The 27,027-nt window shown below is 43.4% G+C and overlaps 1 long non-coding RNA gene across 1 annotated transcript; it reads right to left on the bottom strand.

The window, feature by feature from the left end:
- Positions 1 to 18,698: 18,698 nt before the first annotated feature.
- On the bottom strand, positions 18,699 to 26,421 carry LOC103216544 (uncharacterized). The gene is made up of 3 exons (XR_490610.3): positions 23,615 to 26,421; positions 19,641 to 19,730; positions 18,699 to 18,956 (listed from the first exon to the last, which is right to left on the bottom strand). It is a non-coding gene; the product is annotated as an uncharacterized lncRNA (long non-coding RNA).
- Between the last annotated feature and the right edge of the window lie 606 nt (positions 26,422 to 27,027).

Raw genomic sequence — 27,027 nt, 5'->3', positions numbered from 1 at the left:
TGTAATCCCAGCACTTTGGGAGGCCGAGACGGGCGGATCACGAGGTCAGGAGATCGAGACTATCCTGGCTAACACAGTGAAACCCCGTCTCTACTAAAAAATACAAAAAACTAGCTGGGCGCGGTGGCGGGCGCCTGTAGTCCCAGCTACTCGGGAGGCTGAGGCAGGAGAATGGCGTAAACCCGGGAGGCGGAGCTTGCAGTGAGCCGAGATCTGGCCACTGCACTCCAGCCTGGACGACAGAGCGAGACTCCGCCTCAAAAAAAAAAAAAAAAAAAAAAAAAAAAAAGTATTGGAGGGCACACAAAAGTTGCTTGAGAGATGATAGAGTCACCCACGCCCTCATCATTCCATTCTAGCCCCTCCACATGTATGTGCTGAGTCGATTTCAATTCATATGGACACGTGCTGCCAACACTTCAAACCATAATGGCTTTAGGAATGTGGTGGAAAGCAGAAATCTGGCAGAAGAGGAGTTATGGAAGTGATTTTGGAAAATTCTAAGAATCCTGATGCTGCTGAAAAAAAATATAGGTGGGTGTCATGCAGAACAAACTAGTCCCAATGTTCACGTGAGAGAATGGAGTAGAAGCTGATAGGAAATGGGTAGAAGGTCTGGACCCCTAGGAGTTCAGCATCAACCAGCCTAGACCAAAACACAAACCCAAAAGTGGCCGGGCACTGTGGCTCACACCTGTAATCCCAGCACTTTGGGAGGCTGAGGCGGGAGGATCACTTGAGGTCAGGAGTTCGAGACCAGCCTGGAAAACATGGTGAAAGCTCGTCTCTACTAAAAACACAAAAATTAGCTGGGCATGGTGGCGCATGCTTGTAGTCCCAGCTACTTGGGAGGCTGAGGCAGGAGAATCACTTGAACCCTGGAGGCAGAGGTTGCAGTGAGCTGAGATTGTGCCATTGCACTCCAGCCTGGGCGACAAAGGGAGACTCCGTCTAAAAAAAAAAAACACAAACCACAGAACAGAAACAAAGTAGGCACATCTGTCTTGAAGGAGGCCACCCAAAGTATTGCTCCACTTGAACCTGAAAAGACAGTCCTGAGGTTCTGCCGTGTGCCCATCTTTCCACAAGAGACACTCATTTGTGTCACCATAAATGCCCACTGGTGTCTCTGCCATTGTCATTAGTAGGAGGCTCAAAGCTAGCGTGCAGATGTTGGTTCACGCGACAGCCACAGTGGGGTAACTTCTAGCTCCTTCCCAGAGTCCCACTGAAAATGTGGGTACAGCCTGTCTTACAGCTGAAAACTGGGGCAGACAGACCACCTCGTGCCAGGAAGACGGAGGAGTGTCTATTGTCTATAGTACAGACCCCAGAATAAAGAAAGGAACTGACTCCGTAATGCACACATCAGACAAGCTCCCTGCCCCCAGAGACCACAGCCTGAAAAACAGCAAAGCCCTCCCCACCATATCTGTGAATTCCTGCGGCGTATATTCTCACGATCCCTTCTGTCTCTGGCCCCTCTGTTCCTCCGACTGCCTCTGTGTGGCCCCGTATCAGTCTGGCCAGAAACCCAAGCCCTTCAATGCTTTTCACAAAGAATTCCCCTACAGCAGACACTCCATGAGTGTATTTGCTGTAACTCCATGCTTCTCCACTGGGGCAATTTTGCCTCCTAGGGGTCATTTGGCAAAGTCTGGAGATGTTTTTGGACGTCACAGTGGAAGAGGAAAGCTACTGGTATCTGGTGGGTAGAGACCAGAAATGCTACAATGCATAGGACAGCCCCTTGACAAGAAAGAATCACCTGACCCCAAGCATCAGTAGTGCTGACATTGACAAATTCTGCCTGAACTGAAGAGGTGAAAGTCATGGGGCTGGTGACCTTGCACGGGGCATGGGTTTCTCCAACTCTGTGACTTCGCTTTCTTTTTTTTCCTGTCTCTGTTACTTCTCAGGAGCAAAACAAATTCCTCACCCTGTGTCATGGTCTATGGTGAAGCAGCCACCTTTAGTAACATAAGTGTGACTTTACTATTTCTTTCATTCAACCAAGCAGCTTATCAAATTATTTCTTCCACATATAGTGCACTCCCTAAGAGAAATTCTGGTGAATATAATATTCCTCTAACCTTACTACACACACGTAAAGGAACCACTTATCTGGGAAGTGGAAGAGGCTTAGATCCTTACCAATATCCACCCCATTTGAAGGTCAGGGCTGGGGAGGTGTGTGCATGTGGTTGGGGGCACAGGAGGCAAGGGAGGGAGAGAAATCCTGAGATCCCACCAGCACTGTGCCAGGCAGAGTCAGGGAACTGGGGGGCTGCTTGCTTGGAGAACGACTGCATCGGGAAAAGAGTGTTTACTGCTGTAAACATGACCAGGGCCCCTGGTATGTAGGGAATCCTCTACCAAGGGCTTATGGTGTTGCTTTTCTCCCTTCTCTTCCCTCCCACCACCATGCTCTCTGCAGAAGCTGCCAAACCTCTGACCCGGGGAGGGAGGCTGGTGTCAATCTCTTGACCTGTGTAAAAGACACTCAAACAGGTGGCCCCATCATTCTGAAAGACTGTGCCTCAACTTCCAATAGTGGATTGAGGCTACTCAAGCATCTCTCCCTTGAAGACTCAGCTCAGACAGAATGCAGTGGACACGGAAGCTGCCGCAGTTCACCTATCTGAGGAATGGAGCAAATAGCTCCCTGTGAAACAGACTCTGAGCAACAAAGTCCTAACTTGTGTTCTCAGTAAGATCCAAGAGGTCATTGCCGCTGGGGAAACAGTCCAAGCAGTCTCGAAGAGTCCACATCTGCGAGCAGGAAAGACAGCATGGAGATGAAAACTGTGATCGCCAAACTGCAAGCCCCCACGGAGGCCCTGGATACCACAGAAATGTAAATCAACGGAGGAGATAAGATTGAGAAACTCTCCCAGAATCCAGAGGAAAGAGACATAAAAAGGGGATCATGGGGTGAGGTTAGTAACAATAAATATTATTTCAAAAAGAGATTGGGGGATAGAAGGTGGAATGGGAGCAAAATGTCATGGGCAAAAGATACTCGCAACTGCTAGAGGTTGAATAAAAGGTGGCGAAGCAGGGGAAGGAATGAGGCTTTTCCTCCAGTAGAAAGGATAAGTTCAGACTTTACTTGTAAGTATGATGCATCCCAAGAACAGGAGAACATACGTCTTTCTTTTTTTATTTTTGAGTTGGAGTCTCATTCTGTTGCCCAGGATGGAGTGCACTGGTGTATCTTGGCTCATTGCAACCTCCCCCGCCAGGGTTTAAGCAGCTCTCATGCTTCAGCCTCCCGAGTAGCTGGGATTACAGGTGTGCGCCACCACACCTAGCTAATTTTTGTATTTTTAATAGAGATAGGGTTTCACCATGTTGGCCAGGCTGGTCTCCAACTCCCAATCTCAAGTGATCTGCCGACCTCAAGTGACCTGCCCACCTCAGCCTCCCAAAGTGCTGGGATTACAGGCATGAGCCACCATGCCAGGCCAAGCCTTCTTAATGTGAGATTCAGCCAAGTGAGGATGGCTGGGCCTTGCCGCTCTGGCCGTCTGCATCTTGACAGCAGTATTTGGAAAGTCTCTGCCTAGCCCACACGTTTCCTTCTAACAATACTACAAAAGTCTGCAATCTGGGACTTTAGAAAGACAGTAAAAAAGATCTGATAAGAATGACTGAAAGCACTGCTATTAAACGAGAATTGCAGTTTACTGCAATTATTTGAAGAATACTTTATGTCATGCATGTGCATTTCGTGTACCTATGTAACGTGTACTTCTGATGTAGGTGATTATGATACTGACTTCCTGAGCATTGGCAGTTGGTGAAAACCCTCTGATAGGTGTGGCTGAGGATGAGCTTGTTTGTTCTGCTCTGCTCTGGGTTTGTCTTCTGCCTGTGTCTGGGTGTGGCCACTCCCCTTCTGCAGGTGCCACACTGGTCTGAGAGGCCAGGGTGATCATTACTCTTCTCCTCTCTGCTGGTGACCTTGTTCACAGACCGTTGGAAGCAAAGTCTTCACACCAAGGCTGCTGCAGCATCCACCTGCCTGTTCCTACTGTCTGCCACTTGTGCTGTGCCCTTGGTGCCCTGCCCCTGTCTGCTTGCTTTAGGATGCGATGTTATGCTCTTTAGAGGATGCGTGTACTATGCCAGTATAATGTGTTAATTCTTCTTTATTTGACATGGAAAAAAATTTCTAATTGGAATATGAGATAAATATTCCCAAGGTAGCAGAAAACTGGACTCAATAATACTCCCCATATAACACCTTAAAACAGGGATCTCCAACCCCAGGACTGGTACTGGTCTGTGGCCTGTTAGGAACCAGGCCGCACAGCAGGAGGTGAGTGGCTGGCGAGCAAGCATTACCACTTGAGCGCCACCTCCTGTCAGATCAGCAGCGGCATCGGATTCTCACAGGAGCCCATCCTATTGTGAACTATGCACGTAAGGGATCTAGGTTGTGCGCTCCTTATGAGAATCTAATGCCTGATGATCTGCAGTGGAACGTTTCATCCCCAAACCACCCCCCTATCCTGGTCTTTGGAAAAATTGTCTTCCATGAAACTAGTCCCTGGTGGCAAATAGTTTGGGGACTGCTGCCTTAAAACACCCTCCTGGTTGCCGCAGCTCAAGGGTTGCCCACTGAGGAACTTCATGCTGTGCTCATGTGGGCACAGAAGCATCGTGCAGTGCTGCACTGTCACCAGCCCCAGCAGCCACAGGGCAGTTTGTCACCAGCTCCCTGAGAATCAACTCCAGTGTGATGGAGGTGACCCCTTGCTCCAGAAGTCTGAAGTTAACAAAGATAAACTTAGTCCGTTAGAAGGGATTAAGAAGCAGACAGTGGAACAGCTACAGCAGTCAAACAACCCACTCAATTCCTGCCCACTCCTGCAGATCCAGAGAATTCCTGTAGCTTTGAAGTCCAGAGTGAGAAATGAGAAGGACCCAGGAGACCAGATAATGCCGGAAAGTCTCTAGAAGAAAAATCTAGAAGAGTAGATTATAAAGATGGAGTTAACGAACTTTTATTTTTAATTGTTTACTCTATTACCATTTAGCTTTTTTAAAAACCAGGTAAACATTTTATTATATATAAATAAAACATATTTATATATAATATATAAGTGTGTGTGTGTATATATATATATATATATTTTTTTTTTTTCCCTTTTTTCTTTTGAGATGGAGTCTTGCTTTGTTGCCCAGGCTGGAGTGCAGTGGCATGATCTCAGCTCACTGCAACCTCCACCTCCTGGGTTTAAGCAATTCTCCTTTCTCAGCCTCCTGAGTAGCTGGGACTGGAGGCACACACCACCACACCTGGCTAATTTTTGTATTTTTAGTAGAGAGCAGGTTTCACCATGTTGGTCAGACTGGTCTCAAACTCCTGACCTAAGGTGATCCTCCTGCCTTGGCCTCCCAAAGTGCTGGGATTACAGGCATGAGCCACCAGGCCTGGCCTTATTTTATTATATTTTTAAACTAGTTTAAACAGAAATAAACTAAACAAACAACCTAGGATTGCTGGCCAGGAGCAAAGGGAGTGCTAGGCTCAGAGATAAGGGATGAGGTGTCCATGTCTCATAGATGCCCGTGTGGACCAAGGTCTGATGTGAATGGCACACTAACCAGGAAATCAGAACGGGACTGATGAGAACAGAGAGGAGGTGGGCTGAGAGAAAGAGCCCTGGCTTGGAGCCTTGAGAAGCCACATAAGCCTTGGACTGTGGCTTTGATTTTAATGCAGATAGCCTGTCTCCTTATAAGACTCTGTGTTGTAGGTTATCACAGTTATTGTTCCCAGTGAATTCCACCTCCACTGCCTTGGTGGTCTCCTCCCATGAGGACTTTGAATTTGGCCATGTGACTTGCTTTGACCAATGGGACGTCAGCAAACATGATATAAGACGCAGCTTGAAAAACGCTTGTGTTTTGGGGCTTACTCTTTCAGAATGCTACCTCCAGGTAATGAAACATGACCAGCTGACAGCTAACACTAACCCCTAGACATGTGTGTGAGGCCATATTAGACCCTATGCCGAGGCTCCTCTGAACTGCCAGAGAGATGGCTTTGGCAACGTGAACCATCCGGCACAACCAGCAGAAGAACCACTAGGTAAGCCCAGCCCACACTGCTGACCCACTGCAATCCTGAGCAGATCTGTTGTCGTTTTAAGCCACTCAATTTTTGTATGGTTGAAGGATGAAAAATAGTACAGAGTAGCTAAATCTAGACCTGACCCTATGATTCAGGTTAGGCGTAGGGCTTCAGGGAGAAACCTGGGTACCAGCTGAACTACTAAAGGGTTCGTGTCACTGTAGCCCCCCAGCTACTGGAGTGAGCTCGTTCCTCAGGAATCATTCCAGCAGAGCAGCCCAACCCCCGAGGCAGTGTGGTGTAAGGGCCCATGACAAAGCACATTTCGAGATGCCACCAATGACCTTGCACACGTTTTCTTTTCTTCCCATAGAGAATAAAGGGGGTCAGTCAGCCTTAATGTATGGAACTGCGTCCACATTTCTTTGTAATTTCAAAGTATTGTGTTTGGTAACTCAAAAACTAGTTTGCCTTTTGGCCCTGGGTTTGCATTTTACAACCAATTATGTAAATAATCTGTTAATGATTATATTTGTAATGACTGATAAATGTAATTTAAAAATAAAACAAATAGACTGTATTCACTAGGGCCCTTTTACTCAGAGTTATTTGTTTAATGAGTCATATCTTTTTTATTTCTTCTCCACTGAGAGGCCAACCTAGCTGCAATTTAGTTGCCAGGTTTCTCAAAAATAGGTGTCCTATTTGCACCCAAGAAATGCAGTGTATACACAGATACATCATAACTTCTAAGGAAGGTTAACCTTTTCTTCTTGTCTGTCGCCTTGCCCACAGCAGAAGGAGCAGCAGTTATTTCAGACATTTATTGTGCAGGTGCTGCTTCTAAAAATCTTTCAACAGCTACTACTCCATCAAGGACAAAGCCCCAGGATAGATTTCTCCAGGGTACCATTGAATGGCATCCCAGATGGAGGACCTTTCCTTTGGGGGATCCTAGGGCTGCCATCTGGGTACACACCCTTGAATAGCTTGAGGCCTTTTGGATACATCAGGCTTTGTCATGATTGGACGTCAAAGGCATGAGCTTATAGGACCTTGATGTAAGATCTTCTCAATAACAGGCATCTCTGTTACCTACAATTTTCAACTGTCTATTCAATAATCAGTCAATCAAAAAACAACTGCCATGACATATTACGAATGCTCCAGAAGGTAGTAAGCTACCAAAGATGCACAGAATAGAGTCTCTGGTCAAGCACATGAATGTTCTACATGTTCAAAAAAATAAGTCAAGAAAGATAAAGGGGAAAAACTCAAACAAAATGCAAATAGAAACAAATGAACCCAACTGTATTTCAAATGAATAATAGGCTGAATAAAGGGTGCAGGAGGGAGACAACTAATCCAGGTAATTAATTTTTTTTTAAAAGAAATTGGATCTGGCTGAAGTGTGGTGGTGTGATCATAGCTCACCGCAGCCTTGAACTTCTGGGCTAGGGTGATCCTCCCACCTCAGCCTCCCAAGTAGCTGGGACTACAGGCCTAAGCCATTGTACTCAGCTCCCCAGACAAATTTTGAACGAAGTACTTTAACTACTAGACTTTTAGTCTAGGAAAAACAAAAAAGAAGTGCAAACCAATCTTACACTCTTCATAGTAGGTTTGTTTTGTGCAGTGACGAGAAGGTGGCAATGGGCATGGCAGAATTGAACACACGAGTAAATACGTCAATGTTTTGGAAATAAGTCCTCACCATGGAAGAAGGGATGTGCAAAATTGGAAGGGAGGAAAGCAAGGAAGAACCCGGCGGACGGACCTGGAATCAGAGACAGCAGTGAAACTCGTGATTTCCCTCCTCACCTCTCTGAACTTTAGCCCCTAGCCTTTGATTTCTTGCCTCTGTAGCTCTGCTCATCCTGTTCTAGTCACAGAGAATTTCTTTCCCATAACTTTTGTATATTAAAATCTTACCTCTTCTCCATGAGGCCTTCTATCCTCCCTCTCTCCTGATCACAGCAATCTCATTTTCTCTGAACTTCCTAGTACTGTAACTAAAATTCATTAAAAGCACATTAATGTTTATTTTAGAATAAAATTCTTTGTGGAAGTCTTACCTTACCTATAACGAGCACGTTTTAATAAAAACCAGCAGCTGATTCTTCCTTGTTTTTTACCAGGTCCCAATGCATTCAGTAATGCCTCGTTGAATGAAAGAAAGCAGAGATTATTTTAACAAGAATAAATACAGCATTCTGAAAAAAAAAATCCGAAAATATAACCACACACATCCTAAAAAGGGAAGATGTACCCTGATGATAAATCTTGGTTGAATAAGCCTTCTGTAAATCCTCAGTGTGATATGCCCTCCAGAGATCTAGTGAGTTTGCAGGATACACTAGTAGAGATATAGTACTTAGAACAAGGGAGGTGACTGAGCCACTCTCTTCAGTCTTTAGGGGACTACTGTCCTACGTTCAAATTTTTGGTATCTGACCAACATCTTTTGGCCATAATTTTGGAGTACCATGTGCAGCGTGCAAAACCATGTCACGGGCAGAGTGGGAGGACCAGGATTATTTGGACTGGAAGACTGACTCCTGGGAAAGATAAGGGGCTAAGAGAAGGGAGGATGCACACAAATAGTCTTTAAATGTATGCAGAGGGATTTAAATGTGGAAGAGGGATTTGATTTATTCTATATCTACCTGGAGAGCAGAAACAGGGTCAGTTTGGGTGAAGATGGGTGGGAAGGAGATTTTTGTCTCGACACAAGGAAGTGCTGTCTGAAAACGAAAGTTGTCTAACTTGGAATGGGCAGTTTGGGGTCAGATCTTCATTTTCACCTTCTTAGTATCAGCAAGGTGGTACAGGACAATCGTGTATGTAAGAGGTATGGGGTCAAACTGGATGACTTCCAGATACCTTCCACTCTAATGTCCCATAAATCTATGATGTTAAGAAGAAAAGACCCAAAAACACTTAGTGAACTAACCAGTCTGTGAGTGAATGCTGGCTGTGAGGTACAGACGATGAGTACAAAAAGTGCCAGGAAGAGGTCACTGGAGTTCTTGGGCTGGGCCTCGTGGAGGAGTGGGTGGAATAGAAACAAATGAACCCAGCTGTATTTCAGGCCACAGGGCAGTAGGGCGGGGAACCTTTGGGTGGAAGCTCCAGCAGAAATCCAGGGCTGGAGGAAGGACTGGGGAAGGTCTGTGCATAGCAGAGATGAGGAGCTGGGAGCTCAGGTAGAGAAACGATGTTCTGTAGAAAAGTGGGGATCAAATTGTGATTTGAAAGCTCATTAGAGGAATTAAGGCAGAAAAAAAAAATCATGCCCTGAATTTGAAGTTCTAGGCCAGGCACAGTGACTCACGCCTGTAATCCCAGCTACTCAGGAGTCTGAGGCAGGAGAATTGCTCAAACCCGGGAGGCAGAGGTTGCAGTGAGCTGAGATCGCATCACTGCACTCCAGCCTGGGCAACAAAGCGACAAAGCAAGACTCTGTCTCAAAAAAAAAAAAAAAAAAAAAAAAAAGAGAGTAAAAAAATTGAAGTTCTAGTTCTTATTTCTGTCAATTACTAGCTGAATGACAGTGAGGAAACCACTTTTTCTGGGTCTTCACTTCCCCACTTTGCAAGTAAGGGGCCTGGAGGGCATGGCTAAGTTTCCTTCTGCTCTACAAGGTGCTGACTCGATTGGCTGCCATTGTAGATTCAGGAGCAAGAGGGGGACAGAGAGGAGTGTTTTGGGAAGATTAATTTAATATGCAGGGTAGACAGAAGTCAGAAGAGAGCAGAAGTAGGAAGAACAGCTGAGAGGCAATTCCAGTAACTGTTTCTCAAAATAATGTCATTCAACTTTAATATTGTTTACTCAGAGTTTATGTCAAAGTGTTAGGAAGTAGGAAGTTTGGTGCCTCTATATGACACTTTCTTTCTAGGTCAAATTAATTTCCTGTTTCCTTGAGTAATGAAGAAAACACAATGCCGATACTATCACTAAAAGCACTACACCCATAACCTAAGTCTGGTGAATATTTCTTTGTCGTATTCTTTCATGAGAACAGTTTAAATAATGGCTCACTTAGCAGAGGATTTCTCTGTTACCATGTCCTGCAAAAAACTCAGCACCATCTGCAAAAATATTTTGAGACATACAGAGGACTTTTCACATGTCAATTTTTCTCAGCGCGTCTGGCTTGATCATGGAGTTGACAATGCGGACCTATTATTCCTGTCGTCTTTCAGCAGGCACTTTGTTTTGTGATGAACTTTCATCCCAAGTTGTAGAAGAGGTCTTGCAATGACAGTTTGCTCTGCTTCTTAAAATAAAATGCTTTCCACAGAAAGCTGAGTGCCAGAGCTGTTCGTGGGAGGTGGTGACACCTCTCTAGGTCACTGGTTTGCAGCTGGCCACAGACCGAGAGGGAAAGAAAGTCATGGCCACCTTGTGGTGACTGGGACTGGCAGGGACAGGAGGTAAGATGGAAGGGGAGCAGGGGAATCTTTGATTGCCATGAACTAGCTGCTTCAGTGAGCTAGAAACGCAAATTAGAGAACCATGAGGCTGTAGGTCAGTGTCTGGAATCCCTTCCGAGAGTGGCCTGACTATGTTATGTGACAGGTACTGCCCGATGACTAAGCAGGGAGGCGTGAGAACCTGCAGCCTAAAACTCTCAGCTCCTGGAGGTGTGATCTGCGTCCATGGATAAATAAGTGCAAGGTGCCCTGAAGGAACTGGAGTGAGGCAGAACCAGCGTGGGTTGCTGGCAACACCCCTGTGACATCCCTCTGCATGAGGATCGGCCACCCCAGGGTCTCACACCTGCCTTTCCTCTTTCTTCCTTTTCCGCCTTTATTTCTCCCTTATCCAATGCCTGAACAGAAAACAGATTCGAGAGGAAGAGCATTTGGGAGAAACAAAATTACATCTGGATGGCGTGTGAGGCCTGGGAGTCGTTCTGATTGTTTCAGTTCCTTACTTGCATAAGACCTCAGACTTCGTGGGTGCAGGAAATGTGAATTGTGAGTTCACACATCCTTGATTAACTTCAGGCAGAATGTGCCCTCTTTTCTCTTACTGCCGAAGCCTCATCTGTGACCAGTACTGGGCTGTGAGTTTTTTTTTTTTTTTTTTAAGTCTACAATGAAATAACCACAGAAACTGAGAAAGCATTGAAAACCTTGCATAACAATTTGGCATTGCTGGGACATCCAAGCAAATTTTTACTGTTTGACCTAGGCATCAGTCTCCATGGATTAGAAATGCTGAAAATGATCATTGGCCACAGATAGTTTGAGAAGCACCGCTTGGCATCTGATAGGGTTTGGCTGTGTCCCCACCCAAGTCTCATCTTGAATTCCCACATGCTGTGGGAGGGACCCAGTGGGAGGTAACTGAATCATGGGGGCAGGTCTTTCCCATGCTGTTCTCGTGATAGTGAATAAGTCTCATGAGAGCTGATGGTTTTAAACAGGGGAGTTTCGCTGCACAAGCTCTCTTCTCTTGTCTGCCACCATGTAAGACATGCCTTTTACCTTCCACCATGATGATGAGGCCTCCCCAGCCATGTGGAACTGTACGTCCATTAAACCTCTTTCTTTTGTAAATTGCCCAGTCTCAGGTATGTCTTCGTGGGCAGTGTGAAAATGAACTAATACAGCATCCATCATTTCATCAATGAAACATTTACCCAGGACCTCCTGTGTGTAGGCATCTGCTCTAGGGACATAAACCTCTGAAGAACAGCCTTTGTAAATCATTAGCTAATGGTCTAAGGATTCAGGATGATTGTGTTTCCATACATCAAGACAGACTCTGGAAGGCCATAGTTGGTCTTTGGTGTCTACCAACGTCTCTGCCACAACACCGAGAACAGAGTAGATACATGGTAAATATTTGTTGAATGAAGTTATTACTTTGCATTAGTGGTAAGAAGAATAAAACATAAATTGTAAAGCAGTATTTAGCTAGAGCAAGTAGGTGGTTACTTGTCTTTCTGCCTTGCTGCTGTTTCTATACCCATTCAGGCTCCCCAACATGGACTGGAAATGGCTCTACTTCTGAACTTAAGCAAAAACCGAAATCTAAAAATTACTGGAATCTATAAGAAGTGTTAGAAGGAAACCAAATTTGTCCTAGGCAAATCATGCCATCTTGTTTACCTCAGAAAATTTATTTTTTGGGTGTTTGGAGGCAAGGGTTTTCAAAACAACGTAGACCCTTGGTGCCAACAAATGGCACATGAACCATTTTATTGTGTTGTTGGATAGCAGAGTGGCACTCAATGATTTCGGTAGAATCAAAGCACCTGAGAGTTCCACGTGGCCTCAAAGATCAGCTACCCCTCTGAGACTCACTTCACAAGCAGAGGAACTGAGACGTGGAGAGAGAAAGTGAGTTGAGACAGAGTTTTGCTCTTGTTGCCCAGGCTGGAGTGCAATGGCACAATCTCGGTTCACTGCAGCCTCTGCCTCCTGGGTTCAAGTGATTCTCCTGCCTCAGCCTCCCAAGTAGCTGGGACTGCAGGCGTGCACCGCCATGGCCAGCTAATTTTTGTATTTTTAGTAGATACAGGGTTTCATCATGTTGGCCAGGCTGGTCTCGAACTCCTGACCTCAAGTGATCCATCGGCCTTGGTCTCCTAAAGTGCTGCAATGACAGCACTTAGTCTCAAGCTGCCATTTCCCAAAACCCACGTCATTGATGAGATCACTTTTGTCTACCCCCAGCTGCAGTCTTTTCTCCCTTCCCTGAACTCCTGCAGTATTTATTGCCCATATAATTCTCCTTCAAGCTATTTTTTCATTTTATGCTAATAGATGTGTGTCCTGTGGTCACAAGTCATTCGAGACACCTTTGGGGCAGGGATGGCCCCTTGTACTTCTTTGTATTGTAGGAGTCCAGGTGCTTGATAAAGGTTTCACTACGAGGATGACAATGGTATCAAGGGGCTGGATGTTTAAGGATACACTTTTGCCTACCTTGAGCTTTCCAAAGGCCAGATTTGAATGGAAGGAGAAGAGGGGAAAGTGGATCTGGAGGGATAGAGGGACACTACCCAGAACTCCCTCCAGTCACCTCAGTGTGAGAAAGTTATGCATATGAGAAATCAAGAATTTTAATTCGCAAGCCTAATCATCTGAAGATAAGAGTGTTATAGGCCCCACTAAGCCATCTTTGGGGCTGGGGTTACAGCTCCCCAGGGAGAATATTTCAGCCTCTTTCCCCACTGAGCTGCCAAGAATAATAATTTTAGGTGTAAGACTAAGAGCTTTTCCCAGAGGGCTGTCTTCAAGGTCAAGGGGACCATCTGAAACTGAAATGAGAGATCTCCTGACAGGCAGGGAAGAACTCAGTAGGGCAGAGCTCACTGTGGGGAAAATGGCCTCGGGCCTCCCTTGTTTGAACTTCTTCCCCTTATTCTTACTCTTCTCTATTTAATTCTTTTAAAGATGAAAATGCAGATAAAACACTAGTAAGACACAGTGTCACAGAAGCTATAATAAAAAGTAATGTACAAAAGAAATTCAATATAGTAAAAAATGAAAATGGGTCTGAGGGTCAAGAGAAGACCCTTCTGTTGAATTGGAAAGCCTAGGAGATACCAGCAAATGACCTAGGTTGTTGAAGCAAAAAAAAAAAAAAAAAAAGGATTCTTACTAGGAGAAACTGACAGAGGGCCAAGGAAAATGTCCTGTGAAGGTGTCACAGAGGGCTTGACCAAAGGGTCTCTGGGTGTCCTTGTTCTTTGATTTTGGCCACAGGTGGGCATCTGGAAATACCCAGAGAGGTCTCCTTCAGGTGCTCTGCCTTCCAGCAAGCCAAAGTTAAGCAAAACTCAAACTGTTGGCAGCCCTGTCCCTATCTCTAAACTCTCCGCATCCTCTCTAAGCTCTGCCACCTCAAGCAAGGGTAGATGAAGCCCACTGAAAACCACTCGAATATAGAAAATACCCTCCATTTCTCCAATGACCTATGTGCGACCTTTGACTTCCACTGACATACCCATGGCCTTTGTCAGAAGTTAGGGGACAAAAGAAAAAGTGCATCATAGGAAGAATTGCAAATGTTACCTTAGAAGGACAAGCTTAAAATTCAGTGCCTACAAATACCCATCTCACTTCAGTTCCCTCTCTGGTATAATCCCACAGAGGTCAAGTTTATCAAAACTCGGGTGTCTTGTTCCTTCCAAAGTGGATGACACCCTTCGGATGTTTTCTTGAAGCGAGATGGGGAAGTCTGCCCACTACGTTCCAGCGCTCACAAAATTTGAAAATGACAAAGTGACGTGTTGGAATTCAAGCTTGCAAATCCACATCTACATGTGACCCTTATGAATAGATAACGCTGAAAGGACTGCGGCTGCAAAGCACATGTTTTGGAAATTATGTAAATATGTGTATTTATACAATGGATGAAGAAAACCTTTGAAAAACAAATTGGGGTGTTTACATCACAGACCTTGAGACTCCAAAAAAGTTGTTATGCTCTTTTATGTCAATTTCTATTCACCAGCATGAGGTCTTTTATAAAATATTGCCTAGGCAATGAAATAATGAGAGGAAACCACAGGAAAAAAAATAAAAAGTTAATGAGCCCTCCCTCTGGACAATTACTTTGCATGCTTTAAGCGATGGAAAAAAGAGTATCTTTCAGTGCAGGGAAGTTACAAACTGTGGTCAGAAATAAAAAGAGAAAGCAAGCAAGCCTTAATATAAGTCAGCTGAAACTCCATAAGAAAAGAACTACCAAGACTGGCAGATCACTTGAGGTCAGGAGTTCGAGACTAGCCTGGCCAACATTGTGAAACCCTGTCTCTAACTAAAAATACAAAAATTATCTGGGCATGGTGGCAGGCGCCTGTAATCCCAACTACTCAGGAGGCTGAGGCAGGAGAATCGCTTGAACTGGGAAGGTGGAGGTTGCAGTGAGCCAAGATCGTGCCACTGTACTCCAGCCTGGGTGACAGAGTGAGACTCCATCTCAAAAGAAAAAAAAAAAGAAAAGAATTGGAGCATTTACTTTTTTCTACTTGAATGAACTTTGTAGCCTGAGGGAGGGATGAAATGATTTAATTCTAGGAAAGAAAAAAATGTGCTTTTCATCTTCAAAGCGCTTTTATTTCAATAAAATAGCTCCATAACAAACATATCAAGGCTGATTAGTACTCGTTGCTTCTTAATTTTATTTTTTAATTTGATCAATCAGAGATCCTCATGATACTCTGTGAGGTACAGTTAATGTCTTACTTTTGTCCATAATACTCATCACCTGAATCTTTTATTACCTAATAGCAACATTTGCCCTATGGGAATCATCTGTTTTAAAGTTCTCAAAACTAGTGTGGTCTCCATATGATGTAGAAAACTGGATTTCAAAATGGGTTGGCTGAAAAATAGCAAGTTGTAGATTCATGCCTATACTATGATGTGGCTATGGATTAAGATCTACAATATGCTAAAAGTAAATAATTTAAAAAGTAATAAGACAAAGCCAGGTGCAGCGGTTCACACCGGTAATCCTAAAGCTTTGAGAGGCTAAGGTGGGCGGATGGCTTGAGCTCAGAAGTTTGAGACCAGCCTGGGGAACATATGTCTCTGCAAAAAGTACAAAAAATTAGCCAGCTGGGGGTGTGTGCCAGCGACTTGGGAAGCTGAGGTGGGAGGATCGCTTGAGCTGGGGAGGCGGAGGTTGGAGTGAGAGATGAGAGATGATCCAGCCACTGCACTCCAGCCTGGGGTACACAGCAAGACCCTGTTTCCAAAAAAAAAAAAAAAAAAAAAAGAAAGAAAGAAAATAGTAACAAGACAATATTCTATGATGTATCTATGTGTATACTGCATATATACATACATATATATATTTTAACAGGTATGACAACTTGGTAAATGAAACCTACTGAATTCATGATAGAGACTGGCTCTGGGGAGGGAAAAAAGGAGACTAGTACAGGGTAAGAAACCAAGGAGCCTTAACTTATCTTTATTTTTAAAAATACATTTAGGGCCGGGCACGGTGGCTCATGCTTATAATCCTAGCACTTTGGGAGGCTGAGGTGGGTACATCACGAGGTCAGGAGTTTGAGACCAGCCTGGCCAATATGGTGAAACCCCGTCTCTACTAAAAATACAAAAATTAGCCAGGCGTGGTGGCACATGCCTGTAGTCCCAGCTACTCAGGAGGCTGAGGTAGAAGAATTGCTTGAACCCGGGAGGCAGAGGTTGCAGTGAGCAGAGATCATGCCACTGGTTCCAGCCTGGGCTACAGAGACAGACTCCGTCTCAAAAAACAACAATAACAACAACAACAACAACAAAACCATAAACAACAACAACAACAACAAAACATTTAAAAGCTCTGAAGTGAATATGGCCAAATATCAATATTAATCAACTCCAGTAGGTAGCAGGTACATAGATACCTGTTTCTAATTATGGTTACTTTTCTATTCTCTTCACCTTTCTGTTCAACAAAATGTAAAATGTTAAGGAAAAGGAAAACCCAGCTGAGCTCAACAGAACCAAATGATGGATGGGTGGACCATGAATGAAGTAGCTGTTATCGGAAGGAAACAATCATAAACTCCAATGTTCAAAAATAAAATCTGATGTTCCTTTGTTTAATTCTTGGATGAAAATGAATCATCCGTCGAACAGAAACTTCCCGATGCTGCTGTTGGTAACGTCTGGTTGCCCCTAGTCACGGACTTGGTTTTCCTTTTCATCACTGTCATGTTTCCTCTCCTTCTCTGGGATCCGTCTTCCATGTGTTTTCTATAAAATCAGCACAACAGTTCCTAGTGAAAAAATATTTTACTGCGCATGTGTAAGATTTGGGAGCGTAGACTAAAGGAAGGTGAATTACAAGTAAGTTTCTGCTGTACTGTCATTTCACCTTGATTCAGCTTAATTAGCCAATCAGGCCTTTATTCTGACATCAGATTTCTCTCTTTTGTTCCTGTCTGCAGCCTAAGCCAGGACTGTCTTAATGTGCTTGGTCACCAGGCATGTGGGAGCTTGCGTTCTGTCAAGACCTGACACCAAACAGTTACTGGGCACTCGAAGATTTAATTTCTCCCTAATCTCCCACTCACAGCAATCTACCTGATTCAACTTCCTCCGTTTTCCAAGCGCTTGTGGCTAGGACAGATTCTCTTAGCCTCTCAGCTACTGCTCCTCGTTTTTGAGATCTGTCTTGTGTAGCTGCCAGCTCATGTCTTTATTCTGTGCTGGTCATTTTTCCAGCCCTGCAATTTGAAATTACTCATCTGATTTCATGGGTGGCTGGCAAAGGGATCTGTCAAATCTGCATATATTTAGGGGAGACCGAAAATAAAACTACATGCTGGAATTTTTTGAAAGTATAGACTTTTATATAGAGAAAAGAAAAATGTAGAAATACGGGGCAGGGGAGGTAGATATCTGTAGTTACTGGGTGACCCCCCAAAAATCAGTTTCTAGTTCTCCATGCTAATAATACATTTTAATCTATTTTTTAAACGGTTGTTTTGCCTTAGCTCACACCTGTAATCCCAGCACTTTGTGGGCTGATTGCTTGAGTCCAGGAGTTTGAGACCCACCTGGGCAACATGGCAAAACCCCATCTCTACAAAAAATACAAACATTAGCTGGGCATGATGGCGCACACCTGTAGTCCCAGTTACTTGTTGGGGCTGAGGTGGGAGGATCGCTTGATCCCAGGAGGTTGAGGCTGCAGTAAGCTGAGATCCTCCCACTGTACTCCAGCCTGGGTGACAGAGTGAGACCCTGTCTAAAAAAAAGAAAAAAAAAAAGGTCAGACATGGTGGCCCACGCCTGTAATCCCAGCACTTTGGGAGGCCAAGGTGGGCGGATCACCTGAGGTCAGGAATTCAAGACCAGACTGGCCAACATGGTGAAACCCTGTTTCTACAAAACTCACAAAAAAATTAGCCGGGTGTGGTGGTAGGCGCCTGTAATCCCAGTTACTCAGGGGGCTAAGGCAGGAGAATCGTTTGAACCTGGGAGGCAGAGGTTGCAGAGAGCTGAGATTGTGCCATTGCACTCCAACCTGGGCAACAAGAGCAAAACTCTGTCTCAAAAAAAAAAAAAAACAAACAAAAAACGAAAAACTTATTTTCCCTCATTCTTTCTTGGGTTTGTTAAAATATCCCAGTAGTGTGGTTTGCCAGAAAGAGCATCAGAGCGTAGGCTTTGGAGCTCCCTGGCCTGGATTCAAGCTGTGCCCATTTGGTAGTTCTAGGCCTAGGACTCCTCACACAGACATGAAAATAATAACATTGGGATCTCTCTTTATAAAGAGTATTTTTCAAAATCTCTAATCCTCACAAACTACCAACCTATCACTCAGAATCTGTCCGTACCACCCAGCAAAAATAATCACCAACGAGTGATGTTCATCCTGAACGACCCTGACGGGACAGAGGACATGCAAAATGCCAGCCTCTGGGGTCTGAGTGCAGCTGCTCTCGAACACAGACGCTTTTGAAATGAACAATACCAGCACGAGATTGGTGTTTGGACCGGCTGACTGCAAAGGCCCTTCCCTCTCTGGGATTCCATGATTCTATGAATATAAATTGTTTTCTAGAAAGAAATTAACGTGTCAAGTTAAATCTGCACCCATTTATACACAGTCACAAGACTTAACAGAAGTTCCAGTTAGTTTACTGACTTGTTTAAAAAAAAAAAACAAAAAAAACAGGTCTTGCAGCAACAGAGGTTGGACTGCTCCATGGAAAAACTTGTCTGTCGCACTACAAACTGCTGAAGAATTTAGAAGCCCTCTGTGCACCGTCCTCAACCGGTTGCACTTGTCTTCCCTTCTTCAAAATCTCATGTTGGCCGTAAAGTTGATGGAGTATTTTCTCTAGGAGACCTTGAGAATTCTTTCTGTGTCATCAGGGCTCCTAACAGGTGCGTTTCACGGGGAGAAAGGGAACATTATTGTTATTTGGATTCCAAAAGTAAAATCCTAAGAACAGTATCATCATACAGAATGGATTTTTGAAATAACATTTAAGGAGCAAGTAGGTGCTGGGAAAATAACTTGTATTTACAATGAGAAGTACTATCTGTGGCTAATAACTGCATATTTAATAGTAACTGCATTTCTTATTAAATATTTCAAAGACATTAAAAGAGCTTCAAATAAAAAAAAATCTAAATGCCAGAAAGAAAAAAAATCCTGATCAGTGTCTTTATTGTGATGTCATAGCTTCTCACAGAAAATTATGGACTTTTGTTTGAATTTTAACTGAGAAAAATAGTAGCTCCCTTTATATTGTAGGTGTGTGACCAAAACATGATTATACAACAAACTGCCATCAATTGAACCACATTGTGCACATTTTCACACTTGATTACATATAATATCATACTTGCCTCTATTCTTTGGAGTACAGTCAGATGGTAAGTTCTTTGGAAATGTTTTGGTACTTTAGTATTCAGCACAGGCATATGATGGGCCTCAATAAACACTTAACAATTAGCATTTCAGAGAGTTTTATATTTATTTCTGAGTGATTGTCAATTAGCGGGACTCTGTTCCTCTGTCCTCCAGGTGATTATTAATGATGCAGAATCCAACTTACCAGGGGCTACTATTTAAAGATCTTCTGCTCTAGTGAACTTAATAGTCTCCCATGTCCTGGGGCTCCGTAGATTTGAAAGCTTGAATTTCCCTAAATCAAAGGAAATAGTGGAAAAATACTATGAAGGTAAAACCAAGGAAATGCATAGGGTATAGCTCAGCAAGAAAAGCACATATTCTATCATGCATGAGAAAAGAAAAGGAGTCATGGGCCTGGGTAAAAACAGAAGCTATTAAGGTTGAAAATGTGACCTTCAGTGGACGTATATACAGCTGTATCCTTGGACTTTGCATCTTTGTGCAACTTGAGCATTTATAATTACTCAGGGCATGGTGGCGGAGTGTTGAATCAGAGAGAATGAGGCCATGGAGCAAACTGCAACCTTCACTCCCCAACGGGAGGATGATTTAGAGCGTTCTCTCTTGACCGGAACCCAGGCTGCCACCACCCTCGTGGCCAAGTGTGGCTTGAATCAGAAAGTCCAGCAGTGGGGTGCGGAGGTGGTGCTTCTGCTTCAGTTTTCATAAAACGGCATTTTGGGTCATAGTTAGGAGATAGAATGGAGTGGTTAAGAGGGTGGGCTCTATGGAAAGTGCCTGGGTTCCTGAAGTCCTATACAGCCATTTCCCAGCTCTGTATTTTTAGGCAAGTTATTTGACCTTCTCTAAGCCTCAGTTTCCTCATCAGTAAAATGTGACAACACAGTACTTGCCTCACAGTGTTCTCTTAGGTCAAGTGATGTAATGCATAAAAGCGGTTCGTGTGGTGCTAAGTAAAAGATGAAACATGAGGCCGGGCGCGGTGGCTCAAGCCTGTAATCCCAGCACTTTGGGAGGCCGAGACGGGCGGATCACGAGGTCAGGAGATCGAGACTATCCTGGCTAACACGGTGAAACCCCGTCTCTACTAAAAAATACAAAAATCTAGCCGGGCGAGGTGGCGGGCGCCTGTAGTCCCAGCTACTCGGGAGGCTGAGGCAGGAGAATGGCGTAAACCCGGAAGGCGGAGCTTGCAGTGAGCTGAGATCTGGCCACTGCAGTCCAGCCTGGGCAACAGAGCCAGACTCCCTCTCAAAAAAAAAAAAAAAAAAAAAAAAAAAGAAAAATTAGCCATGGTTTCAAAGTACTCTCCTGATTTATGCATCTTTCTTGAGACATTACCTTATTTTTCCAATTGCTACTCTAGGACAGGTCCTCTCCCTCCACCAAAAGAGCATTGCTCTCATTTATTAACGTGAGCAGGATGTCCACAGGACATAATTTCCCGAAGGTCAGTAGAACTGCTTCTGTTAAGAGCAATCACCCTCCAACTCTGCACGATTTGCCACTGACTGTGGCCCTTCCAAAGTGGAGGTTTAGTAATGAAGTCAGATGTGATTAATGTCTGCTGTTGCTTGCTCTTCCCATTGTTTATGGCTTTCTGTTGCCTAATGGCTACATGTTTGGGACTCCTATTTCTTAACAAACATTTAAAACCTGACAGATGACAGCTCTTAAGTTATACCTGTTTGTTAAAAATAGGATTCTCAACAGGTAGCTGTTAAATACAGAAGAGAGACTGAGTTATTAGGGAAGGTCACTGACAATAGTGATTGTTTTGACATGGGCTGGAAAGTGATATAACAGAGAGGAACAGAAAATGCCGGGTCAACACCAGCGCTCTCCATCAAGGGAACTAAGGGTTGTTCATTATGCAACAGGCAGGCATGGCACAGGCGGTGCCAAGAATTTGCTTCAATCTGCCTGCACCCTGTTCTGAGACTGAGTGACCTTCTTGGAAGTGGGTGAATTTGCCCTGCTATTTCTGGCAGCAGTTCCGGTTCTCAGGCTCTTTATTCTACCAGTTGCACTTCTAAAGTAAGTAAGAACTATGTTGTCTGCTTGATACTGAGGCCCCAGTGCCAAACACATTCTTTTGATGATGTAGGGAAAAGTCCTGCATAAACTGGGTATATGAGGACAACAGGCTGAAACTCTGAAGAAGGAGAGCATGATCTTTTCCTAGCTATTCCTGGGCAACTCACCTGAGCTAATACATCATCTTTTCCTAGGAGGAGAAAGAATATGAACACACACACATACACCACTCACACACCACATATATGGATACACATGCATACATATATAATAATACTGGAATCTATATTTTTCTTGTCTGTTATTAAGCTATTAAGGTTTAAAATGTGATCTTCAGTGGACGTATGCAGATGTATCCTTGGATCTTCCATCTTTGTGCATCTTGAGCATTTACAGTTACTCAGGGCATCATGGCAGAGTGTTGAGTTAGAGACAATGAGGCCATTATTATATTCATATGATGCCTAAATTGGCTATCAAAAAGAGGTATTTATCCTTCAACATGTAAAAAAGATTTGCCGTTTTGAAAACCAGCCCAAGGAAAATTGTAGAAATGACTGTTCTCTTCCCCATCATTTGTCTTCTCCTCATCATTATTTTCCTACTTATTTTGGGGTGTTTTTGGGGTATTAGATAGTTTTCGCATTTAACTTCTAACCTGAAGTTAAAAGTGAAAAGTCCCTCCAACAAGTCCCTTGTTCTCTAACCCTTCCCTGAGGCACAAATCTATTTTCCTAGCTGCTTGGTGGCCATCTCTCCCTTCACCCCCACAGATGCAAGAGTCTTAAACCACACATCCATTTACTGTGAACTTCCCCAGACTGCTCCTCCACCTGTCTCCCATTTTGAAATCGATGACCTTCTCTTGCCATCTTCTTTAGTTCTTTTTCCACCCATCCATCTCCTCTGTGACCGGGGATTGCTTGTGAAAAAACTCAAATCTGACCCAGTTATTCTTGTACTTAAAATCTTCAGTGACTCTCTTCCCTACAGAATGAAGTCCAAAATTCTTATTAAGATATATAAACTCCTTCCCAATCCAGCTTTTGCCTGTTATCAGGAATCCTTTCCCACTGGGCCAGCCTGGCAGCCTCTGCCCCGGCCATGCAAATGTTCCTGCTGTCTTTGGAACACAGAACACGTCCTTTGCTCTTTTTTGCCTGCAAGCCTTTGAGAGTTTCTCCCTTCTGCTTGGAATGTGCTTTTCATCTTGTCAAAAACTATCCCCCATCCAAGTTTCAGTCCATTGGTACCTTGTGGGTGATGCTGTCCCTGACTGTCCCAGCCAGTGTTACAATCTGCTCCCTCCTTGGGGGTCTCACAGTAAACCCTGCCGAGTTAGAGACTTATGTTGGTCACGCCCTCCTCCAGGTCTGCAGCACCCTGGGTTTCCATGACCCCATGACCTAACATAGTACCTGGCTTCTAGTTGGAGCTCAATAAATGTTTCTTGATATAAAAATATAAATTAATTAACTTGGATTTTTTTTAATACCCCTGAGAAAGTGATGGGATTTGCCTTCAAGGAAAGCCTGAACTTTTAACATCAATGGTTAAAAGTAGGGTAATTACAATTAATCAGAGCTAAGAAAATACCTTAGTGGTTACCTGGTTCAACCAGCAGCCTTTGCACATTCAACACTGGGGTTGCCAGATAGAAAATTACTCCCCCAAACTTACTGGGAGCAGAGAGAATTAGAACCCATGCAGGTCCCAATCCCCAGTTCAGGGGCCTTTTCTGAAAGCTTTTATTTGAAGTGTTCAAAATTAGAATTATCCACAAATCTCTGATAGCATGTATTTGACCTGCCATATAGATGTGGATGATTCTATAGATCAGAAAACTACTAGTTTATACAAATAAATACTGCAAAAACAAAAACAAAAACAAAAACAAACAAACAAACAAACAAAACTCTGTTATACTTGACCCCTAGGCAGCAAAGCAGGTTGAATGGGACTGGCTACAAATTTCAACCACATGAGGGGTGTTGAAAGTCATAGGAAAAGAGAAGAGGAGAGTAGCTAAGAATGGATATTTTTAGACTTGATCATGTTTATCTAAGAAATGTGAAACCTTTGGTTTGAAAAATCTGTCTGTGGGTCCCTTGCACCCACCTTGTCCCATGAGATTCCGCATTCTCCCTCTGAACAGGTCAGGCCCAGGATCCCACATGAAAGACTGATTCCTTCATGTCCAGGGAGCCGTAACCCAGGTCCTCCCAGAAGATAAGGGACAACCGGAAACAAATGGAAACAAAACAAGAAAATTTCATCTTTATGCAATCTTAGAAAAAAAATTTAAATAAAATTTAAGACAACAATTGACTTAATTTAAAAAGTTAGCCGAATATGTATTGTGTGCTAAGCACAATCGTCCTCATCTTCTGGATGAGGAAGTGAGGCTGAAAGAGGGAGATAACGGGCCTAGGGTCACAAATCAAGCGACAGGGAACCTAGGGCCTTGGTCTGTCAGCATCATAACCCTGTGTTCTGCTGCTGCCTCATTCAGAGTGGTGAAAAGACTTCGGACTTTTTATTGTAGCTGAATGAATTTGTCTTTGACCAAAGAAGTGGAGCCCAGTCCGACAGTGGATGGCAGGAAGGGTTCCAGTCTGTACAGCACAAACCTTGCTTCTAGTTCTGACAGAGATTCACTATCAAGGAGCGAGTTTTGAGAGGGAATGGTGGTGATGCTTTGGGGAAAAACGAAGGATTTATTGAGTGCCCAGGCTATGTGCTTGACACGTGACCATAGCATCTCTGGGAACTCCAGCCAGTATCAGACATGACAGACTGAGGACTGAAACTGAGACCACCTGTGTTATCACAATTTAGCTGTTTGTTCCAGGAACTCTTCCCTCAACAGGAGTAAGTCTGTAAATCAATAAATAACTGCACAGTTTGCTTCAGAAAATTGCTGTAGGAATTTATCTGAGACAACAGGCAAGCAGCTGGCTATTCAAAGAACAGTTCACTTGTCAAGACTTGCTTCAAGACCTTTGTGCTGCTAAGCCGGCCAATCTTACACTATTATGTTGCAAAGCCTGACCAATCTCAACCGGTTGCACCTTGAAAGACCTGCTGTGAATCATATGTGCCCCTAGGTGCCGAAACCCTATAAATATCCATTTTGACTTCCTTCTTATGAGGCACTGCTGAGACTTCATCATGGTGGTATTCTCTCTTCTTGAAGTAACTTCTAATTGATTTGGCTTTGGTGAATCGTGATGTCTGATGATATTTTCAGAAGATCAGCCCTAGATATTTTCAGTTTACTGATGTGGAAACTGAGGTTCTGAGAGCCTAGGTAACTGCACTTAAGTCACATAGCCCATAAATCTGGCTAGAAAAAGACTCAAATCTAGATGTCTGCTCCTGAAGACCAGGTTACCACAAAAGTCTTAACTTCTTTATCTGTGAAAAGAAGAAATCGCATTGGCTTATGAAGACTGATTCCTCCCTGCATGCGTTAAACTCTGATAAAAATATACTTCACCGTTGTTCAGGTGACAGTAATTTTCTTCCTTTCTCTTTTATTAAAATAGCTTCCCCAGTTTTGGTTTTACATGATTTTGTTTATCTAAACAAATTGCGAGCCTAATGGAAAAGAACTCTATAGGATTTTTCTTTTTATTGTGGTAAAAGACACATAACATAAAATTCAGCATTTTAGGCATTTTAAAGCTCACAATTCAGTGGCATTTCGTATAATCAAAAGGTTGTGTAACCACTGCCACTATCTAGTTCCACAATGTTTTCGTCACCCCAAAAAGAAACCACAGACGAATTAAGCAGTTACCCTTTCCTCCCCCTCCTCCCAGCCCCTGGCAACTACTAGTCTACATTCTGTCTCTATGAATTTGCCTTTTTTGGATATTTCATATAAATGGAATCATGCAAGATGTGCCTTTTGTGTCTGGTTCTTTGACTCAGCATACTGTTCTCAAGGTTGTTTCAGATTCTGTGTTCTATAATCTTCATGGCATTTTTTTGACACCAAATAGCTCCAAAGTACATTAATTATTATGACTGAGTGTTTTTCTCCTACTGGGAGGGGAGAAGAAATGGTCCTCAATGGTAACAATGTGAGAGGAAAACCTCCACACCCCTTGGCCACTTAATCTAAGGAGGAGCTCTCCATTCTCCCTAGACTCTGGGCTAAGGCCCAGCCAAAGCCCAGTTGCAAAACCTGATAAGAAATATTGCATGATGGGCCAGAAACCAATCACCTAGGCTTATTTTTCCAGCCTACCTGGTGTTTCCCTGGCTTGGCCTTCCTTGTGTGCAAGTGAAGACAGTGAGGCAAGCTGTTGGATGGAGCCAAGTTAATAGGTGACTTCAGGTGGGATCCGGCTTGTACTTGGGACCATTTATGTTCCATTTTGCTAGATTGAATGGAAAGAAGCTCAAGGAAAGTTTTCCTATCCATGCGTGGAGGAAGCCATTGCTCACTTAGAAATCAGTATGGCTGGGGGTTCATGCACTGCTGCAGATCTGCCATAGCACTGCCTCTTGGCAGGTTGGTGAGCCTCGTTCAGACACTTAGGCTGAAAAGGACGCTCTTCATGAACAGTTCAGATGAAAGTGCAGAAGGAAGTGTAACTGCAACACACCCGGAACCCTCCCCTCAGTCTCCTACAAATGTCAAAAAAAAGAAATTGTGTACCTAATACTGACAAATCTAAATCATGATTTCATGCCAGAGACTAATATAAATCCTTTTTCCTGTGACAGCTCAACACTTAGAAAATTTACTTCATTTCCTTTCTCAGTTAATGTCAAACTGAAAATTGATGCTTGATACATTTACTAGTAGGACATTTTAGGCCTTTTCCTTAGAGAATTTCTTTTTCTTTTTTCACCCCTCTGAGTTATGGATGATATGGAATGTAAAAATACAAAGAGAAAAGCTAAAATGTCATTACTTTTCCTCTTTCCAACCTTTAAGATAAAAACAAGGGTCACAATGAGTTCAAAATATTTATCTTATAAATACTGCATAGAAAATCGTAAGTTGAGATAAATGTCAGAGAAGACACTAAGACATATGACCACAGGTAATTTATAAGGCAGCTTAAAATAAAGCAGCTCTCTTTATTTTACAGTACTAAGATTGCTGTGAAATTTTACCTTAGCTTTCTTTTCAAACACGGCAAGAATCTAAGGCAGGAATTCTTAATGGACCCCTTGAAAATAGTTGTGATGATTTTCATATGTAGATTATGTGCATTTTTCTGGGATGAAGCATAGCCTTTTTTCTTTTTCTTTCCTTTTCTTTTGTAATCTTAAAGGGGTTGATGTCTCAAGAATAAGAAGAATCTTTGCTCTGAGAGATGGTTGGGCTACAGTGATTTTTTTAAAGTCACTTCCAATTCTGAGATTCTTTGAAATCAGCATTGTATTCACCAAAGATATTTTCTTAGCTGATAGGCTGGTCTCTGCAAAACAGAGGTTGGCTATATAATATATTGACTACTGTGGATTGTTTCCAAAAAAAAGTTGTCCCTGCATCACAATCACGCCTTTGG

Source organism: Chlorocebus sabaeus, chromosome 9, assembly GCF_047675955.1.
Source record: "Chlorocebus sabaeus isolate Y175 chromosome 9, mChlSab1.0.hap1, whole genome shotgun sequence".
Taxonomy (NCBI): Eukaryota; Metazoa; Chordata; class Mammalia; order Primates; family Cercopithecidae; genus Chlorocebus; species Chlorocebus sabaeus.
The sequence above is the reverse complement of the archived record's forward strand: the minus strand, read 5'-3'. Positions and strand labels throughout refer to the sequence as shown.